General features: G+C 42.3%; 1 protein-coding gene across 2 annotated transcripts in view; it reads right to left on the bottom strand.

Moving 5' to 3' along the window:
* MINDY3 (MINDY lysine 48 deubiquitinase 3) overlaps positions 1-20,407 on the bottom strand; it is a 2,129,565-nt gene that overhangs the window by 924,609 nt on the left and 1,184,549 nt on the right. The gene's annotated exons all lie outside the window — the stretch shown is intronic.

Genomic DNA, 20,407 nt, shown 5'->3' with positions numbered 1-20,407 from the left:
CCTCTGGATACTCAAGGTATTGGACACTCTGAAATCATTCCCTCAGATGGGTCCGGAGCCGCTGAGCAGGCATCGGCTTCTGAGGGTGTCTTCAGACCTACACAACTATATATTAAGCCATCTTCAACTTCAAAGACAAAGACTAAAACAGCACTAAAGGCAAAGAAACAAGTACAGCATTCTCCTACTCAGACTTCCATGCCTAAAAAACAGATGCTCAGAATGGCCGAAGACCTAATTACTTTGATCAGGGGCTCCCATCCTCCTCCTGATAAGAGGCCTAGGCAAGAGACAGAGTATGATTCTAGCACAAATCTAGCACAAAACCGACAACTAGCAACGTTGTGATCAGGGCCTAGGCAAGGAATACAGTAAGAGTGAAAATCCTTATGAGGTATTTGCTTCCCACAAGAAATACAATTGTTAACTTTTTCTGACATTGGTCTGAAGCAAGAAAAAAGTTTCCCCAACTTAGCTTTAATGAAGACTTCGGTTCTGAAATTCGGATTCAAAATCTCAGGAGTCGGCCGACCGGCACTTGCGAACTGCTTTTGCTTCGGGCACCGCGTGGCAAGAAAGACTGAAGAAAATGGCATCGGCTGCATCTTTTATACCCCTGGTGCACTGACGTCAGGGAAGAGGTGACAGCAACCGACGCCGGACCTAGACTTTGGAATTCTGGCTGACTGCGGGTAGACTGCCAGCAGGACAACCCAAGAGTAATGACTGCAACAGTGAAACACGATGGACATCTAACCAAACATCTCTCCCCTTAGCTCTATGTGAAAACCTCAGAAAGGTGAATGAGTGGGCACTGTCTGGTTGAGGAGATGCTTGACGGTCAGTGAGCCCGAGGGTAAAAATCTAGTTGGGGAAAATAAAAGTATATTTTTGAAATATGGGAGGAAAGTGGTGACTCTGACAAAAATCCAATATACTAGGCGAAGGATGTGCAAAAGACACCCCATGCTAGGAACCAAACCAGGGAGCAAATCACCAAGGCAGCAATTATAACTGCTACACCACTGTACCACCCTCTGTGCCATAGAGCAATATAAATAAAAACATAACTTTCATCAGCACAACCCTAACACCTTTTTTAAGCATAGCATAGCTACATCTGTGAATTCTTTCTCAACAATCATTGCTTTTCTCAAATGATCTTTTCAACTAAAGCATAACTAAACACAGGAATGTTAGGCTTCCAACATTCTCTTGTGAATCCAGAGCATGTTCTGCATTTATTTTACAAATTCTAAAAGTAAATAGACTTGTATAGCCTTACTGCCTTTTAAATTACAATCTTATAGAAAAATTATTTTAAACTACAAGGCTCATTCATAAGTACCCTTATCGGGACAAGCCGAAAGGTATAAAACAAGTTTTATCATCCTAAGCTGAGGCCAAATTAATTTGGTCCTGTTTTGGAATAACTGGAATAAAACTCCATTCAAATTCCTGAACTGCAAAACAAAGCAAAGTCCTTCTAACACTTTAGAAAGAGAAACAATTAAACTGGTATCTCTCAAAGCTTCTTAGATGAAGGTGTGTGTGTGTGTGTATATGTGTTTGTGTGGTGATGGTGGAGGTGAAAGTAATAAACATCTCCTTGAAAGAGAAAATCCTCTAAAGGGAATGTTTGAACAACAGGTAAGAGGAATTAGAAAATCTTCCTCAACAGGCTGATCATCCAAGTCTTCAAACTTACACTCATTCCTTGAATCTTTAACTAGCATTATAAGAGGGAAGCAATGGTTTCTTCTGAAGATGCGTAAACTGATAATTTGGATAAACAATTTTTGTAAACCTATAGTCAAATTCAAATTAAGATTCAATATGGCAAGAAGCAGCATCAACATTTTTTTTCTACAAAAACGATAGTGGTGAAAAGATATTTTACCCAAGAGCAAAAAACGGGTGTGGATGCTTCAATTAAAGTACATGCACACTCCACTGCTCACCACACACAGTCCACACATTTGTCTCTAACAGCCACTAAGGCCTAAACATAAACCCAAAATATTAGTCATCGGAGACTCCATTGTGAGACACACAGATGTGCCCCTCACCAAGCTGGATAAGGAGAAAGTCATGGTTAGTTGTGTATCAGGTGCCAGAATCCGCCATATCACTCATGCACTCAAGTCTCTCAAAAGGCACTGTTATGACTTTGTCATAGTCTATGTTGGCGTGAATGACTTGAGACGTACCTCCCTGGACTATATGAAGAGAGACATGATCGAGCTCTCTGAATGTGTGTCCCAAGCAGGTATGTTCCTAGCCTTAAGCAGCATTCTACTGTCACCCAGAATAATTTCTCAATACAAACAGAAAATGATTGACTTTAACAACTGGCTTAGTTTCTGGTGTCATTCCAAGGGGATCCAGTACCTGACAGCCTCGGATGACACGAATGACAAACCACAATGCTTTGCCAGAGATGCCCTGCATCTGTCTTCCTTTGGCTTCAGGCTCCTGGCAAAGGTTCTTTCCTCCCCCGTAGTGACTTTTTTAGGCAATGTCAAGACTTCAAAACTACCAACATGAAAATTAAAAAAAAAAAACGTAAATTAAAGGTCATGCTAAACACTAAAAGTTTAAACATGAAACTGCATTCATTGTAGGCATTCGTAACCCTGGAAGATGCTGACATTTGTGCAGTCACAGAAACCTGGTTCAAAGCGGAGGAGAGCACCCCAGCCATACCAGGTTATTCATCCTATCAAACGTTCAGACCCCAAACCATGGGCAGCAAAGCAAAAGGATGTGGAGTTGTAATATATATAAAAGACATACACACCTACAGGCTGGTCAAACAGTATGATGCACAAGAGACACTCCAGGTACAGTTAAACAAATGACAAGAACCCTATTCAAATCATAGCTAGCTACAGGCCCCCAATGTTGACTCAAGATGCCCACTCCACCTATCTGGACCTCTTCAAATCTATCAAGATTCAGCTCTCTACCTTGATCCTGGGCGACTAACTAACTATCCATAGATTGGAAGAAATACTCATACCAAAACACAAATGCCCAGAGATTCCTTGATTTCGTCAATGCAAATGCTTGAACCAGTTGGTCAACACCACCACAAGAGGCGAAAATATCTTGGACTTGGTATTAATCAACATGAGTAACCACTGCAACATACCTGGTAAGATCCAACCACAAAGCGGTCACGTTCGAAGGCACTATCTCCCCCGACCCTCCCCCCAGCTAGGGTCAAATAAAAAAACTTCTCCAAAGTTGATTACAAATTCCTGAGGGAAGGTATAAACAGCTTCACAGCCCCATCCCCATTCACAGGAACTGGCACATATGTCCAAACCTACACAAAAGTACTATACAAGGCATTTATATAGCTGCATAGATTCAGGAATACCCAAAAGGACGATATTCTCCTCCTCAAGGAAGAGTAAACTTGTCAGGTGGACATCTGCAATAAACTCTATAATAAAAAGGAAAAAAATTGTTGTTCAGGACCAAGAAGGAGCAGTTCTCTCCTTAGCCTGAACAAGAAAATAAGAGCGCTAGTGAAATCCTCCAAAGTAAACTTTGAGTCAAAATTGTCCACATCTACTAAGACAATCATAAGGCCTTCTTCACATATGTAAGCAATCTCAAAGAAAGTACTCAGATCTGCTCAGAACTGATGGTCAGGGACACCACATACACAAACACCATAGATATAGCCAACCTGCCGCCAGAGAGGTTCAGTGAAAACTTCACCCCTCTGTCCCCCTCATCAGTTAATCAGGATATCCTTAGCACCTGCCCCCCTTCCCTTATCTTTAGGAAGCAAGTCATCACTGCCCTCTCAAAGGCAAAAAATACAGACTCCATGAGACCCAATAACATCCCAGGTTGCATCCTACATGAATTCAGGCAGAAACTTGCAGCACCATTAGGCACCCTATTCAGCCAAAGCCTGAGTACCGGCTTCGTCTCAGATGAGTGGAGGACAGCCACCGTCATCCCTTTGCACAAAGGTGGAGCGTCCACCAATCCAGGAAATTATAGACCCATCAGCCTAACTAGCCTGATCTGCAGGGCCATGGAGTGGATTATCATACACCTCATAAACAAGGACACTGGCAATCTACAAAGACTCGATCCCACACAGTTTGGTTTTGTCAAGGGGAAATCATGCCTGTTAAATTTGGTCAACTTCTTTGAGACAGTTACCGAAGCCATGGACGAGGGGAAGATGGTGCACACCACCTACCTTGACCTGGCCAAAGCCTTCGATACTATTCCCCACTCAGGTATAACAGATAAACTCACTCACTAGGCATCAATCCATATGTTACCAGATGGGTAGCAAACTGGCTCACTGATAGACACAACAACCAGGATAAGTACAACATCTGACTTTGTTGCAAAGAACAGACACATTTTATTCTAGAGCCTTGGTGTAACCACCTTCAAGGAATAAAGAAACTACATACAACAGACTTTTTATACTTAATTATAAATTACATTCAATTAATTAATCAATTAAATATGTTCCTAATTTAAAGCAAGCATTTCCAATTTAATTCATTATTCAAACCTTTAGGAAATGAGTCTAATGACCGTTTTTATTCATGTTGTGAAGAAATTGAAGAAATGTTGGATCTTAATGAAAATGGAAATGAAGATATAAATGCATATTTTAAAATTGATGTCTGGTATTCCTGTACTACATAAATTCATTCCTCCATTCGATAATGAACGCATAGCACACCTTAGTTCCATGATAGGATTTGGGGGAGAGAGCATTTGTGAAAATGTTTTAAAAGACAAAGGGAAGGTAAATTACAATTTTAAATTTAGAGAGTGGCAGGCTTTAAAAGAACTGCAAAATAGAAAGGAATTGATAATAAAACCAGCAGATAAAGGTAATAAAACAGTAGTCACGAATGTAATGCAATATTATAGAATATGTATGGATCATTTAGAAAATGAAGATGTGTGAGAAATGTGATAGGAAGGTTTACAAACAAGCTTTAATTGATTATGGAAAAAATGTTAGAAAAAAATGTAAGATTAGGTTATTTTACTGAAAAAGATAGGTTGTTTAATAATAACAGTCAAAGGGCGTTTTTTTTCTGCCTGCCAAAAATACATAAAAGTTTAGAGAACCCCTCCCCCAGGGAGGCCTATAATTTCGGCCTGTAAGCATTTTCTACACAATACTGGTTTGGTACAAGATAGTTTTGATTTTCTGAAGAAAACTTCCCCTATAGTATGAAACAAGAATAAATACTGGCTAGTACTTGATGTAAAAAGTTTATATACATCAATTAGACATAAAAATGGATTAGAGGCTATCAGGTATTTTTTGGGAGACAGTCCTTTTTCTAATTTTATTACTGAGTTGGTAGATTTTTGTTTGAAAAATAATTATTTTTACTTTGACAATCAAATGTACAGACAAAGGCAGGGTACGGCCATGGGGGCAGTTTTTCCCCTCATGTATGCCAAACTTTTCATGAAATTATTTTTTTACTTAAGTTAAGATTTATGAAAAAATATATTGACTTTTATTTTCGAAATATATATATAGATGATTTAATATTTGTGTGTGAAGGTGCTTGGGAAGAAGTAGATAGTTTTATAATTGATTTGCATAAAAAAATCATATGGTCTGTCGTTTGATAGCCTACAAAAAGGTACAAAGGTTATTTATTTAGATCTTAATTTTGGAGGGAAAAAAGAATGGAAGCATTACAACTGGTATACATAGAAAATTTATAGACGGTAGTCAATACCTTCATGCCACTAGTTGTCATGCCCCCCATGTGCTTAAGGCTTTGCCTTATGGGGAGCTATTACGAATATCTACGTTGTGTAGTGAGAAAGACATTTTGTTAAATGAAATAAAGCAAACTGTTAATGTGTTTTTGGGAAGAGGGTATGACCCAGGTAACATACAGGAGGCCCAAATTAAAATATTAAATGAACCGAGGGAGGAAAGTAGAGTGAAAGGAAGAGGCATGGGATACCAGAGACGTGAGAGAAACAAACAAAATAATCAGTATGTAATAGACCCAATATACTTTGTATCAGTATATAATGTTAGAAGCAAAGAAATTGTAAATTTGATTAAATATTATTGGGAATATTTAGTACAAGACAATTTTTGGCAACTATTCTACCGAAACAACCTTTTTTTTCATATACTAGAGGTAAAAATATAAGGGATATGTTGGTATGAGGTACTTTTAGTATGCCAGTAATGGAGATAAGAAGACCCCTGTTAGTTAAGTGAACTTTTAAATGTGGTAAATGGAGTATGTGTACACACACTGCTAATACATTTCAAAGTATTTATAATGTTAAATTTGAGTCTAGGGGTATATTTACTTGTGAAAGTAAAGGGGTGATATATGCCCCAAGTTGTCCATGTAATCTGTATTATATAGGGGAAACAAAAAGAAAGTTCTGAGTTAGATTTATGGAACACATGCGAGACATAAGGAACCACAGAGATGACAAAATAATTTCTTCATATTTAAAATGAAACATAATAGTGATATTAACTTGTTGTATGGCACTATATGGGAACAAACTGAATGTATTAAAGAAAATGAGGACATATTAAAACAGAAATTGTTATATAAGGAACGTATATATATTTTAAAATATAAAACCTTGGTTCCTAAAGATTTGAATAATGAATTAAATTGGAAATGCTTGCTTTAAATTAGGAACATATTTAATTGATTAATTGAATGTAATTTATAATTAAGTATAAAAAGTCTGTTTTATGTAGTATCTTTATTCCTTGAATGAGTCTAATGAGAGTGGCGCACTGATAGAATCCACCTAGGCAAAACAGGGGAAGCCACCTCAAGCAGAAGACCCGTAATGAGTGGTGTACCCCAGGGATCAGTCTTGGGGCCTCTGTTGTTTGAGATATACTTTTCTGAGGTGCAGGCCAAAACCAGTGGGCTATGACTGACCAGATTTGCAGATGACTATATGCTGGATGCTGTCTTCAATTCCCCTAGTGATGTGGACATCCTCCAAAAGGGTTTCACGCAATCAAATGATTGGTGCCAGAAACATGGTCTCATGTCAAAAAATGCATCATCTCCTTGGGGTAGAGTGACATCCTCACAAATTATCACTTTAGTCCTAAGCACGCAATTAGTCGTGAGGGACTTGGGCACCTAATTTGATAGCAAACTGACTTTTGTCCACCATATTGCCTCTGTTGTATGGAAAGCTTTCTACATGGCCCACCTCATTAGTAAGGGTATCTCATCCAGGGACAAGGTGGTCATAACATCCCTGTATTCTTCCCTTATAAGACCCATTACTGAGTATAATGCCCCTTTCGGCATGCACCTCACAAAGCACATGCAGCAGCTGGACAGACCATAGAGGTTCCTCACCAGGAGAATACAAGGCCTCAAACATCTACCCTACACAGATAGGCTAAAGGCCCTGTCCTTCTATTCAGTCTCCTACAGACTCCTCAGTGGTGACCTTTGTCTAGCATACAAAGCAATCTCAGACCCCACCTTGATGGAACTGCTGCATATCTGCAAGTCAAGCTCAACTCGAGTAACCTGCACGTGCGACCTCAACCTAGTCTGTGACATCAACAGGACTTGTTGGTGGGACAGATTTGTGTCCAGACACTCTCATTTTGTGGAATAGATTCCATCTCCACATCAAGCAGAGTACCTCATTAACCCTTTTTAAGCACAACCTGGATAACTAGATAGGGAACAGAAAATACACCCCTGGGATTCCACCTGTGTCCCTGCTGAACAGTGGCATCTGGTTCTGACTTGTTGGAATATGGGCTAAATTCTTGGCTAAGCTTGTAAGGGCCTCAGGGCCAACAGCTTAGGAACTTCCTATGATCCTATTAAGTGAGTAAGTGTAACTAAAATTGAAGCATATGTAACTCCCAAGTTCAAAGCAACATTTAGGAGGACACAGGTATCCATTTTTATCACTTTCTTTTTATATATTTTTTTCACATTTCCAAACTGCCATAGTTCAACAGTCTTATACACTTTGACAACTCTTAAAAAGCACACAATTACAGACAGAAATTGACAAACACTTAAAAAAGACATACATACATTATACATAACAATGCACAACTTTCTTATGCACACCATTTTCACATTAAAAATGTTCAGTACTAAATGGGTTAAAGAAGGTTGTCCCCAAACTAATGACCTTCTGGCCTCTGCTCTCTGTGCATAAAACTCTGTATTTTTGTTTACATATTCTCATGAACTTTTCTGATACTGGTACTGTAATATTACCTATACAACTTCAGTAAGCTCTGCTCTTAGCTTCAATATTAAAGGAAAAGCTACATTTTGAATTTCAACAACCCCCCCCCCTCAAAATGTCTTTTATTATGCAGCATTTAAAAACAATGACAATAGCAATTTCCTAGCCTGAATTCCCAACATTATACGTACATATATTTTGGAAAAATGTTTACATTTGTTAGTTTAAAAAGAAATGCAGCTAATGTTTACAAACAATGCAGTCTGCCAAATTTCAAATTGATGATCAGACCTTAATTTAGCCCCATCTACAAATACCAATGTCTCCTCACTGCATCCAGATTTTCTTAAAATGCTTTCTGGATAAGACACCTGGATAGTCAGCCATATAAGCATAGTGCATGAGCTATTAGCACTGTAAGAAAAGCGACAACAAAGTTGTAAATGTGTACATGCCTGCCTCTACCAGTAAAATAATGTTTTTGGCTACAACATTTTCAAAACAAGGAAACTGACTTTTTTGATAAACAATTACTATTTTTAGTTCCACTTTCATAAGAACAAAATGATGATACTATTCATTTATATGGTGAGACTGTAGATCAAAATTCACGTCAAATATATACATTTGTTATGAGCCATATGGTGGAAAAACAGCAAACAGATGGCAAATTTTCCAGAAAAGTATGTCATGCCTGCCAGCAATAGAATACACTTTAATGGTGATTTTATAAAGGATATATAAAAAATTTGTTTTCTGTATGACAGCACATGCAAGTCTAAACTTTTCAGTATACAGGCACTCAACACAAAAATGTCTTCTTATTCAGCAGAAATATATAAAATTTTAAGCTCTGTCTAAACCACAGCTCAATTAAAATACCATTTGGACATACATGACTTTCTTCAACCTTAAAAAAGTGCCTATGCCTAATGGAAACAGAACATTATTATAGAATACACCTATCCCCCATCCGTAATGGAGTACAAGTCTAACGCAACTTTGCTAGAAAATTCTGAAAGGCCATGAAAGTCTATGTGTGGAGATGATCAATAAACTTTGGGGACAACAAACATGAATACTTATAAAATATAATTAGGTTTCACCTTTAAGCCCAGAGTTAGTGGAACATCTGGATGTTGAATACAAGCACTAAGCAACAATTCCAAGAAGCATTTTCATTTTTTCTGTCTGTTCTTTTCATATGTTCAAAACATCAGTTTAGGGCCACAGATAAGAGATTTAAATTCTTATGTGAAAGCAGCTGCAAGAATTTATGATTTTAGAATTTGCTTTCCCAGTGAATAAAATTAAAGCGTGGATATTTGTTGTGAACTGAATCTGATATTTACAGTACACATGGTCTCAAACATCAATATCATGCATTGTTCACAGCAACAGTTTTTAAATTTTCTTTCATCCCCTTTTACACAGTAGATCTGCAGTGATTGTGAAGAGGTCTCATAAAATTGCCTACAAATCACAGCTTTGACTTGTTTTCCTACATAGACTTCTCCAAGACGCACCTTCACACTCAGCCTGATAAGCTAGATAAATGAACTCTGGCAGTTGGCACAGAAGGTTAAGACAGTGAGCTGTAGTTCCTTCAGTACAGGGTTTGATCCCCACAACCCTCAGCTGCCTACTGTGCTGCCAAGGGCAAGTCACTTACACAAACAGCAGTTGGGAATAACAGGGAATTTGGAATAAATTCCTTAGTGGTCCCCTATGACTCTGTGAACATTAAACTCAGACCAAAATCCTACTCTATATACGGACAGAATTATTTCTTCAGAAGCTGGAACGGGCCACATATGTGAGTCTGAATGGAAAAAGGCAGACATTTGGCAGATGCTGGGGAGGATCACCTGCTATCGCTGACAGGGATCCCTGCTCTGGAGAGCAGATGCACCACAGATTTGGACGACCAGATTAGGCAGATGAGGGACCAGCCGGCCAGGTGAATTTCCAGGAAATAATGCCGGAGTTCTATAGTAATAAACTGTATTTCATTTCTTATTAAAATATATCTGTGCATATATGAGCAAGTACAGAAACATACACAAACACAGATGTACATACATATATGTATATGTATTATGTGTGTGTATATATATATATATATATATATATATATATATATATATATATTTACATACACAATGTATGCATGCAGTTATGTGCACTCTGTACTTGTACACATATGCAATATATCAAAAATAATTTTGATGCTTTATTCAATATAGTAGAACTAAAATGTTTCAAGTCTGCTACAGAAAAAGCATTGCTGCTGCAATGTCAGTCATACCTTAAATATTTGCAATTAACTGTCTATTTGTTGCATTTGTTATGCTTTTCCACTCAGTCATAAGGTGGTTGTAATTGTACTGCATTAATAGTTGAATAAAATTTAACTGCTTAATCACAGCAAAAACTCAACTAGTACAGTGAAAGATACAAATGTTATGTACTTATCATAATGATAGATCTGTGTTGTCTTATTCTGTCTGTCTCAACTGTTGGGGTAATCAGATCCAAAGCCAGTAACTTTCAGACTCTTCAACCAAGGCTCAGGCTCCTCCCATCTAGCCATAATTCCCCTCTAACCTCACATCAAGTTTGCCTACCTAATACCATAGGCTTTCCCTATACTTAAACCATAGAAACAGGACCAGAAATGACAATGAGGTTTCAGACTAAGACGACAGGTCCAGTACAGTCAACTGAATGCCTAACAGGTGACAGTTTGGCAGAGGGACCAAAGAAGGAAAATCAGAGATGGATAGAAGAAGACAACACAGATCTAGTGTTATAATAAAAATAAAAAACACACTGCAGTCACCAGAAAGAAAACCTTTTGAACTGATATTTCGTTTTATGTCTGGCAACTGCAAGTGTATTTTTTATTTGTACTTCAATCTTGTGAATGGATTTCCTTGGTTACTGGATCTAGTGTTATGTTAAATACGTAACTTTCACATCTGATATTGTCTTTTCCATCTGTCACAACTGTTGGGGATAGAGTCTTCAGCTACTAAAGCCCCAGCAAGTCTCAGTGAAGGATATTCTGGAGAATGGTAGAGCCAAATAAAGTCCAGGACCTAGACTGGAAGTAATGCCTGTAGTGGGAAGTAAACACATGCACAGTGGACCAAGTAGCTGCAGCACAGATATCATCAATAGGTATTCTGGAAAAGAAGGCTGTGGAAGTTGCAATCAGCTCTAGTAGAATGAGCTTTAGGTTTGTGAGGTAAAGGCAATCTTTCAGATTTATAAACAGAAGAAATGTTAATGGCCAGCACTCTGGATAGTGTGACTTTGGAATCACTATCTCCCAATTTAGTGTTAGAAAAGGATTGGAAAAGTTGGTTAGATTTCCTGAAATTCTTAGTGCAGTGTAAGCAAGCATAATGGGTGATGAACAACCAGGAAATGTAGAGTACACACTCCTTGGTTGGAAAAGGTAGGGACGAAGACTGGCAAATTAATGGCCTGAGTCCAAAAGACACCATGGGAAGAAAATTTAGGTTTGATTTGGAGAGAGACCCAATTCATGTGAAGTACCAAGTACATGACAGGGCCTGAAGTTCTGAAATCCTCCTTGCTGAAGTAACTGCTGCCAAAAAATGCATTTTCCAAGAAAGAATGCAATTTTCATTCCATCACAGAAGGCCTTATCTGAGGGAGTGGTTATAATTTTATTTGATCTCCATGGAACAGGCTCGATGGAGTCTGGGGCTTCCCACACCTGCCTTGAGATCAAACCTATGAACTCATCAGCAGGCGGAGTCACCCAGGAGGCAGCCAGGTACACCAACTCCTCAGCTGAAGGACTGCTGGACTGCCAGCCAACCCTCTGTTTCAGAATCTCCAGAATCTCCCCAAAGGAAACGTCCTCAGGGGGTGAGTGTGGGGATCCTTCACCCTCACTGAGATCAGTTTCTTCCATGACAGACTCCTCTGTGGAGTCCAAATGCTTCCTCTTGCATAATCTCTTCTTAGGGACCTCCTTAGTGAGGTAGTATGGGGAGGTATCAGAAGAGTTGAGGGTACCCGGATGGGTATCCTGGCACCTTAGATCCCACTGTCCCTGTGGAACTTGGTGATGACAAGAGACACACATGGTATCTTGTTGGGATAGCAGATCCAAGGGGGTAGGTGACTTTTTAGATGCAGTGGCAACTATGACCCTCTCCAATGCCTCAAAGGCTGACTGCTCCTGAATGGACAAGGACTCCGGCTCTGACAATCCATGCTTTTGGAAAGGGGTCCCCTCCAGTCCAGAAGACAGCTCACCTGGGGTTGAAGCTGGAGCCAAGCTCACCTTTGCCAAAGCCCGAAGAAGCACACTGACTGTTCCGAAGACCTGGGAGTGGAACGCACGCGAGGTTCATGAGGCTCACAGCTCCGTGAACTCTCCAGTTCTGAAAAGGCTGAGGAGCTCCAAGCAAAAGTCTGATCCAAAGAAAAGAACATCTATGGATCAGAGCAGAAAGGCACTGGATGTATGGGATCTGATAGCTCAAAGCTTACCCTGAAGTTGGAGGAGGAGGAAGAGGGGGAGGGGATAGTTTAGACTGACCTGGCAGCATAAGGACCGAGGGGGACTACTTAGTGATGCCCTACGCCCACAAAATCTTCTGCACCATCCATTCCACATCTTCTTCAGTTAGGCTCCTGGTCAAACGGGAGGAAGAGGCATATGGGAATCTTGGACTTGATAAAAAGGGGGGTAGCACCCTTGATGGAACTGAATCATAAGTGGGAGAGTACCGTATCCTCGTTAAGGTCAAAATAGGCTTTTAAGGGCTAGATGTTGGATCCGACATCAATGGTTCTGATCTATCCTTACTACATAGGATTGGAGCAAAAGAAGTCGCATCTAACGGAACAGAGGTCGGTGCCAAAGGCTCCAATCGATAGACTCCCCAGAACTGGGAGATTTCAACATTTCTGGTTTCGCCTCTGAAATATCTGTCAGTGCTGAGGAGGGTCTCTTTTTCCTTTGTCCGAAGACCTAGAGCCGATTTTGTCTACGAGGCCAAACCAGATTTCCCTTTTCCTCCAGAAATAGCCCCACCAAAACTGGAAGGCAACATATGCCTTAAAATGAAGTTATTTGTACGTTCCATTAAAGTTCAATAATTAAAGGAATGACATATTGCACAATCCTCTTGCAACTGAAAGGGGCCAAGGCAACACACACAAAGACTGCAAGTGAAAGGGGCCAAGGCAACACACACACAGGGAATGCAAGTCGCTAACTGGAATTTTATGCCTGCACTTTGAACATTTTTTGAAACCAGCCAGTTTTTTCCGTTTCTCCGCCATGACAGAAGAAAGGACAGGTAGAGAATCCACTCACACAAACACACACTCACAGAAAAAGTGACAGTAAAAAAGAAAGCTTTTTTTTAAACAGAGGGAGACATAGAAAGTGGAAAGCTACTAACAATAGTACTCCAAGAAAAACCTAAAAAGTTAAAAAGGGAAGGGAGTAACCTATAAAAAATGGTTAATGGCGGGAAAGCGAAAGTAGAAGTGAAAGTAACAAATAAAAAATGGTTACTGCAAGAAAGAGTTCTAAACTACAAGGGAGAGATAGTAATGATTAATTACACTCAAAAAAATACGAAAATGGAGATTATGAAAGGAAAAGATTTATAGTTATAAGACTTCACACCAAGAGCTAGCTGATCGGACCACATCTTTGCAAAGTGGCAAACGAGATCTGAGGTAATTGGGAGAGATGCACTGCGGGTAAGGGTAGGTACCCAAGAGCTTTTTGGTTGCCATGAGCTTGCTAACGGCCGAGTTGGATCCAATGGATCGGATTCAGACCCCTATGTGAGGATGAGATGAAAAATTGACAATATCAGTTAGACAGTTTTCCAAGATAGAAACTTAATATCACAAGTTGCTGCAGGTTCAAATGGGGGTGGAATAATAATGAGATGTAGTACCAAATTAAGGTCCCATGGGGGAGGGATCCTTGTGGGGAGGCCTTAACAACAGGGTCCCTTTCAAGAAGGCTTTGCAAAGTTTGTGGGAATGAGAGATAAGTTATCCTTCCCAATGTGAAAATCTGAAATGGCTTCTAATTGTACCTTAATTGTAGATGCAGCTGCTCCATTATTGAAAAGGTGGGCTAAAAATTCTAAAATAGAGTGAATAGGAGCTGTGAGATGATCTAAATCATGTTGTTGAAAGCAAATTACAAGTTTCTTCCATTTCCTCCTACAAAGTTATTGAGTGGAAGACTTATGAGATGACATCAAACTATGACAGCTCGGTGAGGACAGCATGAGTTGTCTGGTGATCAATGGAATTGGAGGAACCAAGCCGTAAGTTTGAGGTGGTGAAGGTTGGATGAATCATTCCTGTTGGCTGTGACAGAAGGTCCGGAATGGGTTCCAGAACCCAGGGTTCCTTCTGTAAACGAGAACAGAGGAATGGAAATCAGATTTGTCGAGGCCAGTATGGGGCACTGGGAATTACTGTTCTCTTCAACATTTTGGCCTTCTGAAGGAATTTAGGAATCAAGGGAATGGGGGAAAGGCGTACAATAAACAGGGAGACCAATCGTGTATGACAGCACCCCTCAGGGACTCCCTCGGTGGGTGGATTACAGTGAAGTGTCTGCTGCATTTGTTGTTTAGGGAAGAAGTAAAGAGGTTGCAGCAAGGCTGGCCCCATTTGCGGATAATGTCCTCTACTACTGTCTGGTTGAGGCACCACTCATGAGGTATGAGAATGGATCTGCTCAACTTGTCCACTATCACGATGGACTTTCCCGGAATGTGCATTGCTATAAGAATGATGTTGGATGAGATAACCCATTGCCATACTCTGAGGGCTTCTCGTCACAGAGGGTTTGATCTGGTTCCTCCTTGTTTATGTACCAGACTACCGACATGTTGCCTGATTGGATCGCCACTGTTCTCGGAGGAAGTGCAGTCTGAAATTCCTGCAACTCTAGAAGCACTGCCCTCATCTCCAGGATGTTTATGTGCAGACTGGCCCCATCTGCAGATTAGGATCCTTGGACTGTCCCTCCCCAAATAATGTCCCCCCACCCTATCTGGGAAGCATCTGTGGTCACCGTGGCCTGTGGCTGAGGGGTAACAAAAGTCGACCCCGCGTCAACTAATCTGAATGTATCCACCCTGAGATGGCCCTTTTGCATGTGCCTGTCATGAGAATTTAGTGAGACATTGCTTGGTGGATAACTAACCACTGTGCAACTAGAAGCCATTGAAGTATTCGCATGTAAAATCTGGCTAATGGAACTAACACTAGTGTCGCAGCCACTGATCTTAAAGCCTGTAGAACATGACAAGCAGGTACCTTTTTGCTTCTGATTAATATGTGTGTTTGTCTCCTGATTATTAACACTCTGGATGGGGAAGTGTCGTAATCATCTGAGTGGTGACCAGCTGTGGTCCTATGAACTCTACTGTTTCAGAAAAGTACAGGTGTGATTTTTGGAAATTAATGATTATGTCTAGTTCTGTACAGATTTGAAGAACAGAGATTCTGGCATGGATAAGTAGATGCCTGGTTGGGGTGGATATAAGCAAGTTTTCTAAATAAGGGAACACCTGGAATCCTTGTCATCTCAGGTGAGCTGCAATCACTGCCATGCATTTGCTGAACACTCTAGAGGCAGTAGTGAGACCAAAGGGCAGCACTCTTAACTGGTGATGATTGGCTCCAAGACGGACGAGTAGGTATCTTCTGGAAAGTCTGTCCATTTTTATATGTGGTAGTACGTATCCTGAAGAGCTACAGAGCACATACAATCGTCCTGTTCCAGGAAAAGAAGTATGGGACTGCACCATGACTGTTCAGAACTTGCAGTGTTGAACTGACTTGTTCAATCTGCTGAGATCCAGAATTGGTCTCCAGTGCCCTGTTTTCTTTGGAACCAAAAAGAACCTTGAGTAAGTTCTGAATCCTCTCTGGTCTCAGGGGACCTCTTGGATGACTCTTTTTTTCCAGCAGTTTTTGAAATTGAATGATTGCGCTGAGAAGGCAGCAAGACAGACTTTGACCAGTTGAATGTAATTCCCAGGGAAGCACCCAGGGAGATGGTGGCTTGTAGGTTCTCTAGTAGTAGATGCCTGGTGGTGGCAGTCAGGAGCCAGTCGTCCAGATAGGGAAACACTTGGAATCCGAGACTCCTCAGGTGAGCAGTCACTACTGCCAGACACTTGGTGAACACCCTGGGGGCTGTGGTGAGACCAAAGGGCAGTGCACAAAATTGGAAATGACTGTCTCCCAGGCTGAAGCGCAGATACCTCCTGGACGCCTGATGTATCGGTATGTGATAATAGGCGTCCTTGAGATCTATGGAGCACATCCAAACATCTTTCTCCAACAATGGGAGAATGGATTGTAAAGTGACCATTCGGAATTTGGACTTCATGACGGACTGGTTTAGTTTGCTGAGATCCAAAATGGGTCTCAGGTCCCCTGTCTTTTTTGGCACTAAAAAGAACCTTGAGTAGTTTCCGGATCCGATCTGGTCTATGGGGACCGGTTGGATGACTCCTTTTTCTAGCAGCTTTGAAGCTTCTACGGCTGCAATTTCCCTTTGACTGGGTGGTGGGTCCGGGATTTTTTTGGACGGTAGGGGTGAGTGTGTGAAGGGAATGGTGTAACCTCCGGCAATTATCCGAAGCACCCATCTGTCCTGAGTAATAGACTCCCAGGCTTTTAGGTGCTTGGCAAAATGGCACCCGACTGGCTCCGGAGCAGCACAGCCGGGCAATCCCTCATGAAGTGTGGGAGGCTGAAGAGCCACGAAAGGATTCGCGGTCTCCAGTGTTGCGGGGGCCTCTGCCGCCTCTGGGACGGCGTCTCCCAGAAAAATTTCCCCGTCCTCTGCCTCTGGAAGGGGAATCTTCCTGCTGTTGAGGAAAGAATTTCTGTGATTTTCGGAACCACATCTTCCCTCCTCTTTTAGCCTTGGGATAAGGCCGAAAGGGAGTGGAATAACGTGCTCCTACGGCAGATAAAGTCTTTCCCTCTTGCTCACAGCGGTAAGAGTGTCTTTACCTTGGGTCCAAACAAAGAGGACCCATCAAAGGGAGCGTGGGCAAAGGAAGACTTGAAGGCCTCCCCAAAATGACACAAACGGAGCCAGGCTTGTCTCCGTAGAGCCACGCCTGTGCCTGCCGCTCTGCCCGCCCCTTCGGCCGCATATGAAATGAGCCTCATGAACGAGTTAGAAATCGAGGTGAGGATAGCCAACTGAGAGCTAACCGACTGGGCTAGCTGCTCAGGTAGGTTACCTGAGAGGGAGTCTGAGAGCTCCTTGACCAGATCCCTCTGTAGTCTGGTGAAATGTGCCAAATAATTCAGGGACCTCAGAGTAAAGGCCGCTGAAGTTAGGGTGCGCTTCTGCACCGGTCCATGCTCCTAGACTCCTTATTAGGAGGATGGACGGACGTTGAAGCCTCTGCCACGTCCTGCTGGGTAGCAGATGCCACCACCATGGCATCTACAGCCACGCCTTTGGTTAAGAACTCCTTCTCGGGTGGGGCAGACAAAAATTTGTTAGGGCAAGAAGGCACTGGTTCCACAGTATCTGGATGTTCCCATGCCCTCCGACAAACCAAATCCAGGAGCTCGTCGAAGGGCGGAGACACCCAGGAGGCGGAGGGCTGAGCCCCGAAGGCCTTGAGAAACACCGACTCATCAGCGGAGGGGGGTTTGGAATTCCAGCCGCCTCGTTGCTTAAGGATCTCTAGAATGTCCGCAAATGAGACATCATCCGAGGACGACTTTGGGGACCCCTCCGCATCATCAAGATCAGTGTCCGATGTAATAGACTCGTCGGGGGAGTCCACGTGCTTCCTCTTGCACAATCTCTTCCTTGGGGGCTCCTCCGAAGACAACTCTGAAGAACCCTCAGGAGGAGGGGAACCCCCAGTGGGGGTAACCTCAGGCCCCGGGGCTCTGCTGCTTAGAGACAGGGGAACTGCCAAAGACCCAGTCTCCATGTCCAGGGAAGGTGCCGGTAAAGCCGCAGAGATGGCCGAAGAAGACTTGGCCAAGGCACTCCTCATAGCTCTGAAAGCCAGACCCCCAGAATCCTGGGAGGGTCCGGTCCCCGGAGCCATGATAGCAGACGGAAGTCCCGCGGCCGAAGCACCGAGAGGGAGGCTCGGAACCGACAGCATTGGTCCCGAAACGTCACCCCCGGGTCCGGCCGAAGAAGTCCGCATGCTAAACTTGGACCCGAAGGCCGGGGTTGGAGTAAGGGTCGGAGCCGACCCTAGTATCTCTACTGGCTCCATCTGCACCTGCTCCGACGGAGCCGAAGCGGTCGGAGGAGGAATGGCAATGGAGTGGGCTATCGGCTCCGAAGCCAACTGGGTCGGAGCCGAAACAAATTTCTGGAAGACTGGTGACTGGAACAGTCTTTGGAGCACCCTGTCTATGTCCGAATCTGACATCCTTGATGACCTGGAAGAGACCGAATGGGTCCGAGTAGGCCTCTCCAACGGCTCCAAGGGACTAGGGGACCGGCTCCGAATCGACTCTACAATTATCGGCACCGAAGGAATGTCCAAACCAATTTCCATCGGTGCCGAAGAGGGCTTCGGCGCCGAGGAGGAAGTGTCTGAGCGGACAACCTTCATCGGCTCCGAGATCAGTGGAGCCGATGAAGATGACCCGCCTCTCGATGCCCCAGACGACGGCTCCGAACCCAGAGGAGTCGAGGCTGGAGGCATTGAGGCAGACCGTTCCGCCCTCGGCTCCGAAGTCCGTGGAGCCGAAGGAGAAGCCTGCCTATGTTTTTTGGCAGTCGGTTCCGACGGACTGGTCGGAGCCGACGCCCTTTTCTTTTTAGCAGGAGCAGGAGAGGAAGCTAATGCCTCTTCAAATGAAGGTTTAATAAGGCCTTTTAATATAAGTTTATTTTTCCTCTCTTGGAGGACCCTCAAGGAAAACGCGTGACACACACTACAGGACTCCTGCAAATGTTTGGCGTCCAAACAGTACACACAGAGAGAGTGGTCGTCTGTGATCGACATCTTAAAACTGCACTTAGTGCACTTTTTAAATCCTGAAGGCCTAGGAGCCTGTGACATTCTGGCAATGAAATACAGTGAACTAGCCAAGAAACACAAAAAACACACTGACTATCACAGAAAATTTTTCTTTCCTCTCTCTTCTTCTTCTTTTCTTTTTTTTTTTTTTAACAAGGACTAAACACAATACAAAAAAGAAGTAACGGATCCAAGACCCCTAAATATAATAGGGAATTAGCCAAACAACGAACTGACAGGGGAAGGCCCTTCAACTCCGATGGGACCTCTAGTCTGACAAAACACAGTCACTACACAATATTTTACCAAGGAAAATACTCATTCATACACAAAACCCACTAGATAGCTGTTAAAACAGCTTTTTGTTGAATTTTAAAGAAATTCCTGACAGGAAAGTAAGTGAAAAACACTACTTAGCTCAGCCAAGCTCGAGACCACGTCTTCGCTTGTTAGCGGCAAACAAGATCTGGGGGACTGGTAGTGGTGCATCCTGGGATATAGTAAGCTCAGCCAATAAGAGACTTCGCTCTTTGGCATAAGCGTGCCGAGTCGGAGCCGAGGGATCGGCTCCGAACCCATCAGTCAGAATGTAGGCGAGATAGGATCACATAACATCCATATATATATATATATATATATATATATATATATATATATATATATATATATAAAATATATCCTGAAAATCCAAGAGCTAGCTGATCGGACTACATCTTTGCAAAGCAGCAAATGAGACCCAAGGTAACAGGGAGAGATGCACTGTTGGTAAGGGGAGCTTTCCAAGAACGTTTTGGTTGCCACAAGCTTAGTAATGGCCGAGTCAGATCAGCTGGATCAGATCCGGACCCATATGTGAGGACAAGATGAGAAATTGACAATATCAGATCTCATGTTTCCCATCCTTACATATGTCAGCTCCACTAAAAAGATCACCTTCTACAGATGAATGGGGGGGGGGGGGGGGGTGACTCTCAAAATTCTGTCACCATGGAATCTAGTACACTACAATGGTAGCAGCAACATGAATGACAAATTTTTAAGGCTTGTTCTCAGAGAGATGGCTCAGTTGCTAGCTACCTGGTCTAGGCTCATAGTTAAGG

The sequence above is a fragment of the Protopterus annectens genome, chromosome 3.part1 (genome assembly GCF_019279795.1).
Source record: "Protopterus annectens isolate FY-2018-M chromosome 3.part1, PAN1.0, whole genome shotgun sequence".
NCBI lineage: Eukaryota > Metazoa > Chordata > Ceratodontiformes > Protopteridae > Protopterus > Protopterus annectens.
The sequence above is the reverse complement of the archived record's forward strand: the minus strand, read 5'-3'. Positions and strand labels throughout refer to the sequence as shown.